A 20,524-nucleotide genomic window follows, 5' to 3' on the forward strand; every position below is an offset into this window, starting at 1 on the left:
TTTTTTCACCCAGTATGATTTTCAGAAGAGAAATTATTTTCAAGATCTGGATAAGAATTCAGTATATTCTTGGGGGGGCAAAACTGCTTGCTGAGTGGGTTACATTTATCAAACCCAAACCACCAATAATTTCAGTCATGTTAGCTCCTCTCCTCATATAGGTATTTTCCTCAGTTCTTTCCTTTTCTCCTGAAAATGTGATGCGCTTTTCCATTTCAAGATATGATGAGATTCCCCCTTTTTCAGGGGGACACAATTTTTTTTAGCCTTTCTTGGGGGAAGAGAGAGAAAATGAAAGGAAAAAAAAAAATCTGCCAAAATGAAATCACCAAGGAAGATTTTTCTAAAGCGACAGCAGCATCCTTCCTTGTTTAGCTGTGGACAGATGGAAGGCCACTGAAATGTGCAGCCTCAGTCTATAGTCAGTTTATTCCTCTCATAAGTTTTATTTCTTTATCAGGGAGGGTGATTTCATCATACTTGAAATAAATAGCTAAACAGATGATTTATTCATCACACAAGGTAAAACGGTCATTATATTTGACCTTTTTTGATACACATGGTTGTGGTTATTTAAATGGGCTCGGATTAGAACAGGATTGGACATCTCTGAAAGCTGCATTTCCCTTGCTGCTATTGAGTTTTCTTCTGTCTCTTCCCAACTGATGAAGTCATATTGTTATCAGCGGTGTATATAACACTGTAACATGGTATCACCATATCTTGGGGAAATGGAATTTGCACAGGATGCCTGTGCTGAGCTCATAGATGAATTTCTATTGTCCATTATCGTTTATATCTAATATGAACCGTTCTACACAGCTCGTCTCTAATCCCCATGCTTGTTAAGGAGCTTAAAGAGTAAAATCAGTTGATTTCAGGGCCTTTTGGAGTTCAAGGTCAAAGTGATTATTTCCTTTTTTTTTTTAAAGGCACGGACTCATCACAGTTTCCAAAGTTCAGTTCTTTCCTGGTTCCCTAATTAGAAACCATACCAAGAGCATATCTGGAGGCTTTTATACATGAGATCAACCCCTTGCCCTGGGACCAATTATGGAAAAATAGCTTTACACATTTCACTGTTTGAATACCCAATGATCATATGATCTGTCGTGTTCTACAGTGAAGCCATGATAAAAATCATACCATTAGCAATTTTGGTCTATACCATTATCATTGTTTAAAATGAACATAATCACACCAAAACATAAGCTTATCAAGCACCACTCATACAAATATAGAGTTGTAACATACACTTGCATGCATGAAGTCATATGCATTGGAAACTTATAGGAAAAAATATTCATAAATTAGAGTCAATCTCAGGTTTTCCTTTTTGGACACCTCTCACTTTCCCTTAGTAAAACGTAGTTTGTGGGAAACCCAAAAAGCAAACAGAAAAAATATTCTCAGTTTTCAAGTAAAACCAGATACTTCCACAGAAAGTATGTGTTTCCCATTTTTTTTTTGTTTAGTTAAATCCTGATCATCCTTAGTTATATATAAACATACATTTACACAAATTCAAAATTCATGCATACTGTTAGTATAAAAGCATGGTTACACAAATAAGAACTTGAATTACTGCTTTACAATATTTATAGTCCTGACACATATATTTGTACATATCATATAGGTAGGTATAGATATACTTATGTAGACAGGTGCAAAGACAAGCGGGCAATAAGGATGTGAACCCATTATCAGAGCGTGTCCCTATGCGTAAACGCAAAACCTCCTGCGACCAGTGATTTTCTTTCAAATTTAAGCAGTATCTGAATCAGTTTAAAAAAGGGTCAGAGATTAGAAGGGATTGTGTAGGATTCAGGAGAGAGCTTTACGTTCCCCTTTTGGAGAGCTAATAAAACACATAATGCATGAATGTCCCTAAAACACTCTTATTGCTCCCTCTGCCCATCAGCACTTTGGTCCCCAAATTGCTGCTAGCACTGCTGATCTAAGCCCTGGCCATTGACCCTCTATTAACCTCTGTAGCAACCCACAGATATTTAAATGAAAGGCACACCGTGGACCAATGCCTGATCTGGTGAGAGACAGAATCAGCTCCACTCCGCTTGAGCCCATGTCCAAAGCAGAGAGTCTGGGAGAAACCCAGGTAGCCCTTAACTAAAAAGGTTCTTCCATGACATGAGCACTAGAGACCTTTGCAAGGGCCTGCTCTATCTAGAAGCATATTAGGAATTCAGATCAGGTAGTATCAGCATTTATCAGACATTGAACTTTTAAGAAAGTGCTGTCTAAGCGTGACTTCATAAGTGGCTCCATGCTCTTGAAAAACTGCTGAAAGCCTAATGGAGACGGCTCTGTTACTTTCACCAGCCTTCTTCAGTGCTTTACCACAGGACAAAACACTTGACTTCTCTTTTTTTTTTTTTTTTTCTTTTTTAAAGTCCATAATGAAGACCAAATACCACTTCTTCCATTAATTAGCATGGCTAGAGAGTCACAGACCCCCTTTGATCCTTTGAACTGGTGCTGATACTCAGAGCCTACTGCATCTAAGCCTCTAAGCCATTTGCAGTATCTATCCTCCTCCTTCTCTGCCGTGCACAGCTTACAGAAAAGGGTTGATACTAGGTCAATAGGGTCAGGATCTGCTGTAATCCTGCAGGAGAGTTCATGATAGAGCCTGAGCATATCAAGCCAAAAAAAATGTTTAGATTACCTCTCACACAGATCTTTTTTTCTGAAGTGACTTACCCCCACGTTTCACAGTCACTTCCAGGGTAGGGCATCCTAAAGGAATATCAAAAGTAATAGACTCCACAGCCATATTCTTTCCTTGGGACATTACTAAAGGAAATCCAACCCTGTAAAAGGACTTAAGTGGCGCATAAGTGGTCCAGGCCCTCGCCGGTGGTAAAAGTTTCACAAGATTAAAAAAAAAAAAAAAAAAAAGTTGTTCCATGAGCAGCGGAACTAATGATGCCCAGTTCAAGCATGTCTTGCACGTTGCCTAAATCACTGGGACACAATACTCTATGCATCCTCCTTCTCCTTGCCATCACTTCAGAGAACCTTCTCACATCACCTGCCTGTTTGGCTCAGTAAAGGGCCAAATGCACTACAGCTGTTTCAGATCGACCTGTAAACAGTCCGATCTGTATGTCTGCACTGCCTGAGTTGTCCTTTCTTCCAACAGGAAAACTCTCCCCTCCACCAGCTGCCAGTTCTCCAAAAGCTTTTAGTATCATAATGCTAATAAATGCCTCTACTCCTGTGCCAAATTTTGCTGAAACTAACCAGCAAGTTCAAAACTTAAGGGGGAGAGACTGGCAGGTGGATGGACAGAGTCAACGATATGTTACTCAATATTTAACAGGTTCTTCCCCAATGCCATTTTAGCTTAATTACTCATATCAGCACCTTCTCAACTAAACAGATGAGTTGCATCATGGCCAAAAGATCATGAAATAGGACCCTTGTTGAGCCAATAAGGGGAAAAGGGTAAAGGAGTTCATGACCTCTAATTTGAATCAATACTTACCAGCTTTTTAAATTCAAACAACCATTAAAAGTAATTCCAAACAGATTCTATCTGCCATAATAGTGACTAGCATGCCCAAGAGATGGTATTTAAAGTACTCAGTCAGTAAATTTCATAGTGCTTTATAAATCAGTATCAACACTGTGAATTACTTCTGAAAGCAAACTTGGCCTCTTGCAAATCCTGAAAACATAAAAATGTTTCTACCCACTTACATCAGCCCAGCAGCAAAGTTAATCTAAATACCTGGAAATACTTACTTTTATAAACCCCATTGAAAAGTAATTCAGTAAAATTACAAAGGGGAAGAGGAAATGGCTATCAAACTACTTTCATTTCATCTTGGAATCAGGGGTGCCTGTCCCTGCCAGTCCCCCAGAAGAAAAAATATCTATTCTCACCATGCCAGAAGCAAACAGTAGGAGATGGGAATGTGAGAGGTGCTGTGAAGAAGGCAATGGGGAGAAGAGGTCGGTTGGGATGGATAAAGCCAAGAGTTCAGCCAAACAAAGCAACAAACATTCATCCAGCTCACGTCAAAAGAGACACCTAAGACTTGTAACATATTGACAAATCCCTCACCAAACCAAAATGCAAGTTGCAACTTGAAAAGCTAAAGCATGCAGACACTTGCAAAATAGACCCTACAGCACTAATTCCAGCCCTACTAAGCCAACTAGGATACTACTCCTTTGCATGAAGCACAGATAGCTTATTTCTGAGAAATCATCTCCCAGAGCAAAAATGCAGAGTTTTTTCCCAAATCTATTAAGGAAACATGCCACTTTCAGGCTTCCAACAGGGAAAGGGAATAACAAAAAAAAAAGGAGTTTATAAATTATGAAAAGCAAGTTGACAGTGTGTCCTTATAAATATGAAGATTACCTATGCTACCCTCATGAATCTGAAAAGTCACAGTTTAAAAAAAAATGGTAAAAACTACAGATTCAGCAAACTAAAAAATAATGGCCAAGTTTTGCTGACCAGGGAATAGTCTGCAATTTAGTTCTTTTCTTGTTTAACATTTACTGTATATTTCACCATCCAGAAATATTATTATGTTTACAGGAAAAGCCCCATTTTCCACAGAAAGGTCCCACTATTGACAATATGAATATCACAGTGAAATACAGTCTGATACCTTGGAATATCCTCTGAATCTATTTAAAGTCTCCAAGGAAAACCCTTTTTTTCTAAAAACAAAGATATTTGTTATGTCAGCCAGTATATATTGACACACAGATATATATGAGTGTGTGAAGCTGTATGAAAAAGTCACACAGTTTCTTGCTTACAGGGCTACCATTTCTAATAGCTCACCAAATCACAGTGTTAGGAAAGTTTATGGATGAAGTGATGGACTGATCAGTTTAAGAAAAACATAAACATGCAAATAAAAGTGTGTTCTTTCTCTCATCCGATGCCTATATATGTAGTACATTTTACATTGTAAACTATGCTGATCTCAACCGAAGACTCTAGGCACTGCTGTTACTAACAGTTAATCTTGTTCTAAGCCATAGCAAGTTCTCGCTTTGTGTTGATAGTCACTAGTCACTAGAGCCTAAATTGTGCCATCTAATAAATGGTTTGAAATGTCAAAAAGTGCCTTAGTCCCAAATGGAAATGAAAGTTTCAAATCAGGAAAATTGTCACAAATTTAAAATTAATAAAATGCTCCATTACCAAAAGTCAGTTTGAAACTCCAGTGTGAATTAATTTTGGCAATTTTTGGAACAAAAAGACTATGTATATTTTGATTAGGAGTACAAACAACATTGAAATGGGTCACTTAACGCTTCCAAAACTTCCTCCCGTGCAATATTTGGGGGCTAAGAATTAAGTTGAAGCTGGCCTTTTTTAGCAAGAAAGGAAGGAGAGTCAGACTTCCCTGAAAATTTCCCTGTTACTTGTGCCGAACACAGCTTTGGTTTTCTTGGGAATTATTTTTTGAAACACACTAAGTTTTCTCTATTAGTGCTATATAAATATCATCTCCAGTGCAGAACCTGGAGAGATTTCAGGAGTATGACTTAATCAGAATAACTAACATGTATTCAGAAGTTTGGTTTGGAAAGTAGCTGAGAATACTGAATAGATTCAGCCAGCCCTTCTTTGATTAAATAGCTTCGTACTTTACAAGGAAGACATGTTCTCTTCACCATAAAACTAATCTTTTCAATCTGAAAAGGTGCCCACCAGATCTGCATTCATCTTCAAAGTCCTGTTGCATTTTGGAAGCATGGAAATAAAGAAATGTTGTAACAAAAAAGAGGAGTAATAATTTTGAATTATTGAGCAAGGTTAAAATTTACATTTTCAATTTGGGAGATGAGAAATTTTCTCTTGGAATGATTTTCTGCTGGAAAAAAAAAAATCACTTTTCCTTTAAATAGACCCTTTCTATAGAAAAATAATCTACTTTGTTCCCCAAAGTTTGATTTTCTGTCAGGAAAGCTGAAATGATACTTCCTGTAAGCCAACATTGAAAATTTTTGTCCAGTTTAGATTAAAGCATGTGAATTAATCCCACTATGCAAAGCTGGAACTATAACTGCTTTGTATGGATAAACAAGGTTAAATGCACAAAAGACGACTATAAAACAGCGGTATCCTAAGGAAATAACCTTGCTGGAATCAAACCTGAAGGATTTCACATTGCGCTCCCAACACTCAGTAGAAGCCTGCAAGATACCTGCAGGAGACCCAGAGGAGACTGTACCTACCAATGAATGGGGAAAAAAAAAAAGTCAAAAAGCTGTCTCCAAGAAAAGCGGGAGATGTTTTTCAGCACAGATTTCAGCTTCATGACCTGAACCCTACCTAGGGGTGAGCAACCTCGTCCACTGTGTCTGGTAGATCCTGACAAATTTGCAGGGTTTAAGAGGCCCTCAGCACCAATATGCAGTGGTATAATTTCATCTGAGCCTTTTCCTTAAGCTTTGCTTCTCCCCCCTCAGATTTACAACCTGAGGGAGTTTTTGGTCTGTCATTTGCAGTTACACATGCAGTGATCAATTACAGATATCAGGACTGGATAATTCAAGGCTGATTCACAGCCCAGTTCAGTCTGAATAACTAGAGAACAGGCATCAAGAAGTTGTGAATCATAGTGGTCGTAGCATCTCGTTATCACTTTGCAGGTCATTTGTTTTTGTTTTGTTATGAAACACCCAAAAAAAAGTTTTGAAAGTTTCTTTTTTGTCATTAAAAAAAAAGTTATGAGTTTTTTGTTATTAAAAAAAAAACAACAAAAAACAAAATCCCAAATTATCAGTTTTCTATGAGTTTTTCTCTGCCTCCTAAAAATGCCATCTAAGCATTATAGAGAATGGAACACTTCCTGCAGAATGTCATAAAATTAATTATAAAAATTATAAAAATAAGGGGTGCAATAGTCAGTCCAAGAACTCGCCTGACTCTGGATATATGAAGTGTGGAGGTGTTTCGTTATGCAGCACAGGGTCCCAGATGGAAGGGACAAAGGACCACAGGAAGGGTCGCTATCTTGCCTTCCATCCCAGCTGCCCAGCTCCACAGCAGAAACCCTTGGGTTGCCCTGAAACAGCAAAGGTTGTGCAGCAAACACAATTTTCCTGCTCTGCTGCTAAATCACGCAGCAACTCTGGAGATGCCCGGTGCAACCACCCTGGCCAAAGGAGTTAGCCCACCATTGCAGCACCGAGCCCAGCAACCTGTGACTGAATTAAAGTGATGGAAAAAAAACACTGGCCTGGAGGGATGTGACCCACCAGCTTTTTGATTAGTCATGAAACTTCCCAGTGCAGTGGCCTTGCGAGCAGTTTAAGCAGGGTGCAGAGGCACAGCACAATGAATGCACAATTGGAGTTTGTCATTTTATCTCTAGAGCTGTCTTGTGTTTTCCCCTTTTCTCATTTACATACTGAATATAGGATTTTCCATTTCCCCTCTAGTAAGCACCTTGACTTTTCTAGTCCAGCTTTTACAGAAAAAGCATACAGACATAGTCCTTCCTTCCCAGGACAATTTGGTGTCACTTCTCCCACCCCAGCCTCGACGAGCAGGTGCAACTGCCAAACCAGGGATGCTCATGCCACCACACCACAGCAGCTCTCTGCCTGCCCTCCTCCCCGAGCCCAGCACCACCAGGCTGGCGAGTGGTCTCAGAGCACCCCACCACAATTTGGGACCTCACTCCTAGTTTAGCAACTCTCCGAATCCTGGCTGTATCAAAGCCTCTGCTTGCGCTGTGTGAATCCAGAACAAATCCCAGGGGATCAGTAAATAGCTTTTAAAAGCAACTTGATCGGTGAGTTCAGTTTTGCCTGCATTTGTTACACGGCTTGGAAGGTGACGTGTTTAACATGGCATGACAGACCGCAGCCGGGGCTGCCCGGTCGGGCTGTCCTGTCAGGCTGTCCTTGGTGACAGATGCCTGGGGTAGGGACAAAGGGGGTTATTTTGGGGAAAACTCCTGCCCTTCTACGAAATCCTACCCAGACCTTGTTCCTTAGCCTCCAGTGATTCAGTAGGCTTTGGCTATAGGCAGGGGGAAAGGAGGAGGAAGTCAGGCTCCCAGAATTGATTTCATTCCAGGTAATACTTCTTACACAACAATCTGTTCCTTTCAGAAGGACACAGATTAGGGAAGCATTTGGTCAAGGGGCAGTAGAGGGCACTCCAGGCCAGATCAGGTTAAATTTTGGTCACTTTATCTTCTTGTTGACGTAAAGGCTCGAGGCCATGGCCTGGGGTTTTCCTGCAGAAATGTGTTTACAAGCAGGTCAAGGACTTGCAGACAGATAACCATTAGCAAAACAACTTTTCTATTGACAAAAGAGCACAGAATAGTGCGTTGGCAGATAAATTCTCTTGTTTCATTACAAAAAAAAAAAAAACAAAGAAGTTAAACCAAAGGGCTGCACCCCAACTGATTCTCACAACCATGTTTTCTAGCTAGGATTTAAGATCGCGACTTGTTCCCCGTCCACTTGCAAAAGGAAACTGAGGACTTATGCCAAAGTGCTGGATTCAGTAATAAATAGAGCTGGGATTTACTACTGGTCAGCAAGTGTGAGGCTTGTTAACGGATTTGTTAACTCCAATTCTGCTTCCAAATGAGAAATGTCTGCAGATCTCCAGCCCGAGGAAACGCTTAGCCTGGGAAGCTCACCTGGTTTCAGGTTTCCTTGCAAGTCTCCCCACAGCCGGCAGCCCTGCTCCCATCCCCTCTCTCCCTCCCTCCCCAGCCCCTAGCAGGTTCATCGAAAGGTTTTGCAAAAGTTCAGGAACCGTTCGAGCAAACCTCGGCCGATTTATGGGTTTTGTGCACAAAGCACGTGAGAGCTGCAGCTGCGGCTGAAGGAAACCCGAACGGATCAGGCTGAGTTTTTGCCTTGGCGTTTGGCATCTGCTCAAAATCCCCAGCCTCGGAGCTTAAAGTTGATCAATGCCAATATTTCTGTAAAAATGTAACCAACCAAAGTTTCTGTAGCCACCTTTCTAGCTAAAAGCACTGTTCTGTATGCACGCAAAAAGACAGGATTTTAAACAGCCATGAATACAGCAGACAAAAATTTTAACAAAAAATAGTTGAAAAAATGCCACTCAAGAACCATGGTTATTTGCTACCTGTCAGTCAGGGTTAGGATATAACCAGCGGGGGAAGTGGCTTCTCGGAAAGCCTTGTTCAATCTTACTGGAGGAATTTGTGGTCTATTCTGTATACAGTTTGTGGTATCTGAGTCACGACCTGACTCTAAGACACGCTGGATTTTAAATGACAAACGCTGTCTTTCTGACGGAGGCCTCGCATTAGTCAGAAACCAAATGTGTGTGCACTTGGGAGAGCTGGGACATTTGATGCCCAAACAATAAAGCAAGCAAAACAAAATGAGCTAAGCCAACTGGAATCGGCAGAAGAGGGTTCGTGTAATTCATCTGGCTGTACCAGCGGGTTAAAATTCAGCCCGTGGTGCAAGCAACTTACATATGAGCTGGAGGGAAAGACTGGTGTGTGCACAACGATGTCTGTGGTTTTAGACACAATGCAGAAAAAGTGAAATTATTTTCGAGGACATGCTGGAAACTGAGGGGAAAGTACAGATGAGTTAAATCTGAGTTCTCATTAAAATAGCGACTCGTGGTTTGTTTTCTTCTGAGTTTCTTTTTGTTCTTCCCTCCCCATCCCTCTCTCCCTCGCGCACACAACCAGCCTTTGCGTCGGCAAAGGGTCAGAAGGCTCTTACAAACTTCTGCCTGTGGAAGCTGGACAATGTGGCATGTGCAGGCTCAGCATCCAAATACCACTCAAAACCCCTGCTTTCACCCCGGCCCTCCCTTTTAAAGAGACAGCCGCTGTAAAAGAAGGTATTTTTCAAGGAAGAGCTGCCTTGTCTTTATTAATCAAGACACTAAGTGCCACTCCACTGCAGCAGCATTCCTGTTTCTCCAACGCCACTTCCCTCCAGCCCCATTAATACTATTAAAATCTCAATAACTTTTTCTATCGCCTTTGTTTAAATCATATTCCTCTATGAAGTATAGCTATTAAAAAAGCCTGTAAACTCTTGCTATTAAAATGACATTTTAAAAGGCTTGATTTGAACATGGCTATGTCACTTAAAGTGGAAAAGTTTCTGCGAGTTCCCTTCCAAGCTGTTAAAGATTAGCTTGATGTAGATAAGACTATTCCCCAAACTCATTATCTGTCTTCAAAATGCACCTTAAGGACTACTTAATAAAGTCAAGGTTACGTGAAGAGTATTTCAGTGAATACCAGTGAATGACTATTAATAAATCTGCATTACAGATTGGTTATTTTGTCTCTGTCTTTCATCTGAGCAATACATGATCCTTCTGTTCTTTTTTTTTTTTTTTTTTAACAATGAGCATGTGTTGCCTCCTTGTACTGGTCACCAATGAATCAGAAACAGCAGCAGTAGTAGAGAGCATTTCAGCATGTTTACAAATAATGTGATCTACTCAATGTAAAATATTTTGCAGGGAAGGGGCACATATCTCTGGCCAGTGCAAATTAAATTATGAGGATTCCTGACTGGGCCAAGCTTATATTTAAACAGAAAATCATCATGGTACTCTTTGTAGAACTCCATTTTTTTTTTTTTCTCCTGAAATCATGTTTCCTATTTATTTCAATGCTGTGGATATGAAATGTTAATGCCATGAGCTCTGGTGCCAGATAGGAGCAAGCCCATCCAGAAGTGAAGCACTACAACTTTTTGAAACAGGAAAACTATTTGGCAGGATTTATTCTCAAAACCTTCTCATCTGTTGTCCATAGCACTGCAGAGCTGGTGTTTTAAGAGTTAGACTGGTGGTGTAGGGTCCTGCGGTACCCAGTGTTAAGGATAGTCACAAAGCTTCATCATCATCTGTTTCTGACAGAGCAGATTGGGAAGTTTCTGATGTCTAAGGACTAGAGTCTTATCCTGCAGTTGGTCTCACTGATCCACCCACACAGCGAGGGGCACTGTCCTGCCCTGGGTTCACCTGAGGAGCTCCATCCCTACTCCTCTCCATGGAGAGGATCAAGCTGCTCCAAGACGCACTCATATGTCTCCCTATGACTGTCAAGGGAAGTAATACAGGACTAGAGGAGAGAGAGAGGAAAACCTATCACAGTCAAGCTTGCTGGAAATTTGGAGTGGAAGTCTCAGGATGAATTCAGTCTATCTTTTAGATTTCTCAGTACCTCTAAGGTCTAAATACTTTTTTTCCTTTTTTTAAACTATTTCTAGTTTCAGCTGAAAGCAGGCAACACAGAAGCTCACAGCTGTGTATGCATTAAAAGGAGCCACACAGATTTCTGCTGGACTGACTTGCTGGAAATTGTTGATTCACTCTACATGGAACAGCTCCAAAATACAATTGGTTACCTGTCATTCAACCATTTCAGAGGAATTTGCATAACACAGATGTTTCCATATTGGCCATGATCTACCTTGTGCAGTAAAGATTAGCCTGATTCAAAGCCAGCAAAAAAACCCAAAAAACCCAGCCAAATCTATGTATGTAATCACTAGCTGCCCCTTACCTTTATCTTTCAGTACTTCCATGAACTCTATGATTGGTAACTCTGGAGCATGTATTTTTGAGATGAGACTATATTTTTGCCATATATCTATCTCATTTATTAAGCTCCTCAAAAACTTTTGTGTACATCCACAGGGATTACTGAACACAACTGAAATCCTACTCAAGCCCATGCTCTGGGCTTGCCAGATGGAGAGCAGCTCTTGTCCAAGAGTCACATACTTTATTAGCATGATGCTGAACCTGAGCCTCTCAGCAGGGTATTTTGCCTTGATCAGAGTAAATTTAAACCTATCCACACTGCCAGCAGAGGCAAGCCCACCACAGTCTGCATGGGCAAGCGTAAATAACAACAGCAGCAGCTAACAATTACTCTGCAAAAGCTTGGGTCTGCTTACAAACTACAACACAAATTTTAATGCTGAATTTAGGTCCTTCAGTTTAGGGGATTTACACATAAGTTATGGGAAATCTGGTAATTAGGAGACAGGCCCTTGCGAGTCTCCTCGTTCTACTTTCCAGATGAAATTTGATTCACTCCGTGTTTCACCTTTAGGAAATTTTTACTTCATGAAACCAAAAAGGCAGCACAAAAGCAAAACCATCTCAGCCCTTCTAGTGCTGCCCACTTCCACTCTTGGTTGACACACAGAAGCATGTTAGAGTGAAGACAGCGCAATACCAGCACAGGTACTCGGGCTTACAGGGCAAAATTCCTCCTGCAGAGCTGGTGGATCCAAGGGAGACATCATTTTGTTGCCTACACATGGCCTGACAAAAGGCTTGGAGAGAAGTGGCTGAAAGAAGATGTAAATCCCCCAGAAGATCAGGGGCAGGACCTTGCAGTAATGCTGGGAGCTGGTGTCGTTGCAGCCTGGGAGAAGAGCTGGGCCACCCTGAATTATCCTGAAGGAGAGCTCTTTCTGTATTTTTTCCACAGATAACAAAAGATTTAAAACAGGTGAGTGGTATCATACAACCTAAACCTTTCACTCTGCATTTCACATCTTCCTGGTTTATCTAAAACTCATGCTACATTGAGTGAATTAGGAGGCTGATTGAAAAGTACATTATATACTAGTTACCTGTGAGATGTGCACTTTAGAAGTGAAGGTTTAGGGGCAGAGGAAAGGCATATAATAAAGAGTAGTGTACTTTGAAAGGTCTGGGCAATGCTGCAAGAAATGGCATTACCTCACAGTTGTCAAGGCTCAGAAGTTTTATTACCAAGGAATTTCACTTTTGCCTCTTATTCTTAACACAGTGACCAGTTCTGGGACTGAGAGGATTTGCTGATCTAATATAGATAGTGATTTCGTAGGTTTGTTCAGATTTATATAGACAGCACCCTGGGATCAGGAATTACATTTAAAATGTAATAAAATGTTCTTCTGCACTTTTACTCACAAATACTGTACTTAAAAAAGTAAACATCAAATAATCTCAGATATCTTTCAAGAAAATGTTGACATAGCTCCAAGAGCTCATACAGATGACTGAATAGTTTTCTGAGTAAACTTAATAAACTCATATTCTTATTCTTTCAGTGTAGCATGAAGTAACACATCATGGAGAAGAGAGAAAACTAAGCCATATAATTTAGCAGAAATCTATTTTAAACATATATTTCAACATATGAAGAAGGAGTATAGACATTTATGTAGGTATGTTTTTATACTACTTACAGTCTTAGAGTTTAAAAAATGATAGCAGTTAAGTTTCACCCATGTAAATGAATCAAATTCACATTGCTAAGAATTTGTCCCAGCTCCTAAAGTGAAACCTCAGTCCTTTCCCACTCAGCAGCAATGTTACAATGATTTCAAAGGGCAGGATTTGACCCCCTAATGTGTTCAGAAGGACTTTGTGTAAGTTAGGAGTTTTAGCACAATTGCTCCTCTAAGTAGTCAAAATGATTCATCTACATTATCTGTCTTTATTAAACAGTCATTTACCCTAGCGAGTCCCACTCAAGGGAATCTTTATTATTCAGACAAGCCCTTACAGTCACAATGACACAAAATACATAGGAAGAGTTAATAATATTGTTATTCCTATGTCTGTGGATAAACATCAGCTGGTAATTTTACATCAACAATCCATTGGAGCAGAGACAAAAATCTATAGTTTACACAAGCAGGCAACCCATAATAACGTGCCAGGGATCTGGTGAATACTATAAAACAAGACAGACCCCTGGGAGACACCAAATTTGGACTCCTAATGTATTTTGCCCAACAACATAAAATGAAGTCTTTCTTACAAGGATCAATGAGACTGCTGAAGACTGAGCAAAAAAGTTGTGTCATTTAAACCCTGTTGGAGTCCATAGCTGTGCCAAAGCTGGTGGCATGACTGACATTATCAACCTAAAATCCTTTAAGGACCAAAACACCAAAAAATATATTCTCTGTTCCACAGGGGGCGGATTCCAAGTTAGAACCTACCCAAATCATTGATATTGCCAAGGCCATCTCCAGTTGAAAAACACTGCCTTTGCAATCATTTCTCCCTCAAAAGACTGCACATGGACAATGCAGCTTAATAATATTGGTGTGCCTCATGTCAGAATCCAAAATTAAGTCTGAAGAAAGGCCTCAGGGATGCCTTTTTGTGTTTGAGAACATCTACAACCCTTTGAAATTTTCATAATAATGCCAGTCAGGACCCCCCCTTCTAAGTCACGGGGAGGTGGAAGGGGGTTTCCAATGTTACATCAGATTGGAACCCCTTCATAGGACTAGGTGAGCATTTTCACCTGCAAGGCACTTGTAATTTCAGATGCTTTGGATGCTGAGAAGGCTCTTGATCCTTTAACTCTTATTTGATGGAACAATGTACATTTTTAAGATTTTGACATCACTTATAATAAACATCTTATTTTTGTTACAGTCTTGAGGGAACGGACCACACATTTTGTGGGTTTTAAATATCTACTGAAGGACTGAAGCTTCATGATTCATGAGGTTTTGTCAAGTCCTATGTTTCTATGCAACTGTTTTTTTAAGGAAAGGAAAAACTTATCATCCCTCATAGGCTGCTTCAGATAACAAAGAGGCCTTGGGGTATCCTCCAAAGGCACTATCTTGCATCAAAGCAGTGCAAAACACTTCATTTTGAACCTGCAGCTGAAGCAATCCCAAAGTTTGAGTGAAATAAAACCCATTTTTCTCTCTCCATCTGTTTTCGGATGTTCTGTGCCATCCCTCAGTGTAGTACCTCGGCCATACGCAGGTGAATTAGAGCTGCAGAATGAATACTGCAAGACTTTATGGAGTATACTGCTCTTTGATCTCCCTGGTTTCTGCCCATAGATGAACACAGCAAGCTAAGCACAGCAATTAGCAGTAACAGCTATTAACAAGCTTCACAAAAGACACAAAAGGACACAAGTAGGTGGTTTACAGCACGGCAGATAAAAACAAAGTGGGTACTTTCTTTTGCACACCACTCCTCCAGCAAGTTTAGGCTAAGGGACCAGAGGACTAATGGGCAAACAGTCCACTTCTAGTAAATAGACCTAAAAAACCATAAAATATATTGAATCTGTGGATAGTCCCTGCAGCAGAGGAAATATGTTTGTCTTGTCCTTAACGAAGACCTCTGTGAACAAAAATTTTTTGAGAAAAATATTCTTGACTTTGGTGTTTTCTGAGTTAAGAATAAAGAAATCAAATGGACATCACCAAAAACAGTTAGATTTCAGTGCATGAGGAAATTCAAAGGAAAAATCAAACAGGCTCTGACCGCTCTGTAGAAGCGGAGTAATTTCCATTGACTCTGTTCCCAAGGAGAGACCGTAAACAGCAAAACTAGTTATATTTCTGGACAACAGTTTACAAGCCTGCCCTCTACCCCAATCACCTCTATGAAAACCCAAGGAGAGTACCCTAAGCCAGCCTTCTGCTGTTTGGTTCTGGTGCTCAGACCTCAGCATTACTGGGACCAAAGGACTGAGCTAGGTCATCTTTCTAGAGGTTGTTCCCTGCAGACCGTTCATCTGGTTAGCCCAAGGTGTACCCTATCACACCCCCTGCCTTCCCAAATGTATCCCCTACTGCCTGAGAAACAAGAGTCCGGGTGTGAGTGCACTCTGTATGTGATACTTCTGTACTGTAACTATGATAGATCACCCTGACTTTTCATGCTGTTTTAACAGTAGAAGCAGCCTTCTCCCTGTCCCCCACAAGCCAGTAAATGATGTGGCCACATTTGTTTGGTGTTGTTTTGACAAACAACACACACTGATTAGAGTACACCCATCAGATGATAGATTCGCAGGCGTGGTCTAACAAAATGCATTTTTCAATACAAATACCAGTCTTTAGAGACAACTCATAAGAGTACTGCATCAGGGATATCTCTAAAGCTGACACGTTTACAAATACATATATTTATACTATACATACATATATAGGAATAAAAAGTTGGAAAGAAAAGGAAAAAAAAGAACAAAGATGCAATACATCAGAGAACATCTAAGGATTTTTAGCCATAAGCTATTTCTTAAATCAGGAAGGAAAACGTGCATTAATCAGAACATTAGCTCCAGACAGTGTAACAACATCAGGAACATTGCTACTGTACAGAAAGTCATGAATCATTGTAGGCTTACCAAACATTTATAGAAGTTTAACATCATCATTGGCTTTGATCAATAATATAACCCATGAAAGATAACAGGTACATAACTTTGTCCCCCAGTATGAACTCTGGATGTGTAAAAATCTATAGAAATAACAAAAAAAATAATAATTTTTACTTTTTGTCCCCCAGCACTGTGTCCAAGGGTGTCTAAAAGCAGATTAGAGACAGTAGCTTATTTTCCACAGCCATTTGATCCCTGTACTGTGTAATCAAAGTAATCTAGAAGTTGCACTGCAAAGATTGGCTGACAATACATTGAACAATTTCTGCTGTGCATACTGACCACGTCCCCTGCCCATGATGGTCCTGAGGAAACAGTAAGCTAGAGCCAAGATTTTGGCCAGTAGAGCAATCCCTACACGGACCTCTGTGGCAGGCTGAATCTGCAGGAACCCCTTGGCCTTTTTAGACCCTGAAGCACTCTAGAATGCGGAAAAAGGCAATTCAGTAGCAATTTCTTTCTCACTCTAAACTGCACCAAAAGTAAATCATTAACTGTGTTTGCTAGATGGGGAAAATGAGACATGAAGTAAAGCATGCTTACCAGCACAATGAATTCAGCAATAAAAGTCTAAGAGATCCCTTTTCTGATGACTAAAAAATCTATCCTTGCTGCATTTCCACATTTCATAACAGTTAGACTACGTGTTGCCCCACTTTATCCCCTCCCTTCAGAAGTGACTTTATTCATGTCCATGAAAGATAGAGAGATGTTCAATTTGCCTGCTACAGTGCTGCTTCCCTAGACTGAGAATCTCCTCAGAAGACAACTTGATGATCTTTCTTTTCAGCCGCTGACTTCAAGTGCTTATTCTGAATAAATCCAATCAAAGACATGGATGCTATACAAAATGTAGAGCTATATAGTGCTCCCCTTTTCTTTCCAATTAATAGCTCTGGATATTGTAAGTAATCTAACTTGGACCTGGAAAAAGCACTTGGCTCATATCCCTTAATTGGTATCTTTAGCATGGTGGAGATGACTGTAAACTATCAAAAAGTCTGTTAAGTGAGGAATGGGACCCTCCAGCTGAAGGAGTTTCCATGGCCTTGTTACCTGCCAGTATTTAAGATTGAGTGCTTCGGTGAGGTGGGAGTTATATTTAAAAACTCTATATACATTTATAGCACCTTAGCCTTAAAGGGACGTTTTATCTTTTCCTCTCAGGGAAAAAGTGTTCTTGGATTCAGTTTCATTTAATCACTTTTTGTTCCAGCTATTGGTGAAATTTCTTATGGCATTGATTGCTTGAGGTTTGTTTTAATTCCTTCCTTCAAGAATGAGTCATGTAACGTATTCACTACTAAGACACATTTTTGAGAGCTACCAGGGGAAACATGATAGAAGCAGATATAACAAAAAGATAAATTTTCCTTCCCCCCCCACCCCCCTTATCTTCTCACTGAAACATGGGGTATGGTTAAAATCTAAGAGGAAGCTGGTATGTTGTTGTAACACCCTTTTTCACATCTAATCTGTAGAACCAGTCATCTGATCCAGATTCTCCTATTATTGTAGTGGACATAACACAGATTGCAATCCAGTGTTGGGATAAAGAGCACATAAAACCTTCAGAAAAATTTGTCAAGATTTTCCCTTATACTTACAGATGTTAAAATGAGAGGCACAGAAGCAGAGGATTCTTAACTCACATGCTAATGATACCAAGCATTAAAATGATTTCAAATATGAATGCCTATAAAATAAAACCGATATTTCTGTAAACACTTTTCTATGACACTTTGTCCCCCATAAACTCTCCCTGATGCCTGTGCTTTTTAATGTTAACTTTATCTTAAAATTTTCAGAATAGGAATCACTAATACAGCTGCTTGACAATGAATATAGCAAATATATACAAAATGGTGTAACAGTTTTGACAAATACTTTTTGTTGTTTGGAAAGTGCTCACTTTAACTAATCAACACTCATCGTTATGTGTCTGGACATGCTAATCACCTAGTATTTTTTCCATTCCCTGATTGGAAGTCTGTAAGTTATTGTAAAGAAGATAAATGTGTGATTATACATGTGTTTGAATATTTCTCAGATTCAGAGTTACTCTTGACAAAAATTGTATATATTCAGTGATTCAAAACCATATGTATAACTACCCACTGTCTGAATATTCACAATAATTAATGATGTGATCCCCTCATATACGCTAAATAAAAGCTGGCGCTATTATTCACAAAGATATCTGGAAATTTGTTTTTGTTATTACTCAATTGCACTTTCAAAATTATTTCTCAACAGAAGAGTTAAAGTCACTAGAAAACAAATATATATACACATTACTTAATAGATAGCCGTATCTTAATCATAATAAAAAGATTAAATAAGGAAAAAACAAACAACAGGTATGAGACGACTTTCCCAGCAGCATTAATGTATCAGTTTCTCAACTGTGTAAACTGGTGTAAATCAAGTTAGGTCAACAGAACAAAACCAGCTTCAGACCTCTGAGCCCTTCTTAGAAAAAAGTACTTATACTTTCTACTTATAACAATCTTACAACATGACTGTACTTGCACTTTTCAGGGATCTGGTTTTCTTTTTTGGACATAGAGAAGTGAGAGTTTAGAAGGATTTTCTTTTTGGTTTGGCTTTTTTTTTTTTTTTTTTTTAAATATTTCTCCCTAAAACAGGCCTCAACCATTTTTTTTCCCTACTGAACAATGAGAAAGGTCTAACTCGACATGTCAAAACTCTACCTTTAAAATATTATGCAGCACAGCAAGGCAGACTTGTAGTATGTTGGGTTTTTAAAACATATATATTAATTTGGTTATTAGTCATAGAGGCCTGAAAAATTCACTTAGTTCTTCAGACAGTACAGAAATCAGCGGACCTCAACAGTCCTTAATTACTTTCTCGGAATGTGATAACTCTTCTCAGTGGGTCTGACACCCAGAGAAACCACTGTAAGTCCATAGTCTTTAACACATTTGGACTAAGATACAGACATGATTATTCTCCCCACTCTTTCTTCTGCTTCCTCAAAACAAGACAAAACTACATATGCTGTTTACAAGCCCAATACACTGTACAGTATTGGCCCGTTTTCATTACTGGCTGAATCAGGACATGAAATCTGTATATCTGAATTCAAGAGGGGTTTGTGTTGGCATCTGGTCTCACACTCTGCACAGTAAAGATTTAGCTATAGACAAAACTTAATTTTAAAAGGATGAGAACTCCTTCTTAAAGAAAATTAGAAAAAAAATCTTCAGAGTGAATAGGATACTTTCACTTGAATAATTTAGTCATTAAACATAACGTTGCTGAATTAAAGTATCTTCCTTTGTCCTCCTGAAACTTCCACAGTCACAGTGAAATTTTCTGCAGTTTTGAGGTAGCGGTGAGTTAGAACTGTTTTTCCTTTTAAAAAAATAAATAAGTACTTACAACAGGAGCAGCTTTGAGAGCCACACTCACACACACTCTCTCTCCCTCTCTCTGTTAGGCTTCATTTGATAGCTATGAACTGTGGATAAAGAATAAATATGGCTTTTCAGTGCCCTAGGACTCTCACCTGACTTATTTATGTCTGACCTGGTAGAACACCACTGACCTTGGAAAGTTTAATTGAGGCTGGGATTATATGGCACTGCTTGAGGCCACCTGAATTTAGAGGGTGTGACACACACTTTCTCTCTCTTATTGACTCTCTCGCGTCTGCTAGGGGATGCACGTGTGGGTGTGCATGTGTTTGCATGCACATTTGTCTACCCCAAATTAAGCCTAGTACTGGGGAAATACCCTATTGTAAGCCTACAGCATACGATATCATAAGGGAAAAGATTACTATTTCCAGGCAGACAGTATGAATGTGTTAGGGTTGTTTAATTTTTTGTGGGTTTGTTGTCTTTTTTTCTTTTCCTGGCATGTTTTCGCTGAGATCTGATTTTTACAGTCGACTCTTAACTTTTTATAATCCGATTCTGCCTAAGAACTGAGAACTTAAAGTGTGAAGGGAGAATTATATGGACAATATTTAGACCCACTTGTACATATTGTGTTTAACATTCTTTAATTAAACGTAATTAAAGTATATGATGAATGCTGATCATTTTCACTCCTTTCAGTTTTCAAGAAAGTTACAATGCCTAAAACTCCCCCCATTTCAGTTAAATGTAAAGAGAGGTGAAAAAAAAAAAGGCAGAAGAAAAAGATCCGTAAGACTGAAAGGTGGAATGAAATTAAATGCCATAGATATCTGTTTGCCAGAGTACTATCTTTCCTACTGGAGATTGTCCCTAGATAGATATAAACAGCTCTCATCTGGGTTTCTTCAAGGCAGAGGCCAACAAATATTCCGTATTATGCAT

General features: G+C 39.5%; 1 long non-coding RNA gene across 1 annotated transcript in view; it reads right to left on the reverse strand.

Annotated features, from left to right (window-relative positions):
* The window catches only part of LOC148050302 (uncharacterized), a 110,198-nt gene extending 90,557 nt beyond the window's left edge, over nucleotides 1-19,641 (reverse strand). The window contains exon 1 of the long non-coding RNA XR_015701640.1: nucleotides 19,602-19,641. This is a non-coding gene — a long non-coding RNA (uncharacterized LOC148050302). The remainder of the gene's footprint in view (nucleotides 1-19,601) is intronic.
* Nucleotides 19,642-20,524: the final 883 nt, after the last annotated feature.

The sequence above is a fragment of the Nipponia nippon genome, unplaced genomic scaffold (genome assembly GCF_047370975.1).
Source record: "Nipponia nippon isolate SJK-2023a ecotype South Korea unplaced genomic scaffold, ASM4737097v1 scaffold_9, whole genome shotgun sequence".
NCBI classification, from domain to species: domain Eukaryota; kingdom Metazoa; phylum Chordata; class Aves; order Pelecaniformes; family Threskiornithidae; genus Nipponia; species Nipponia nippon.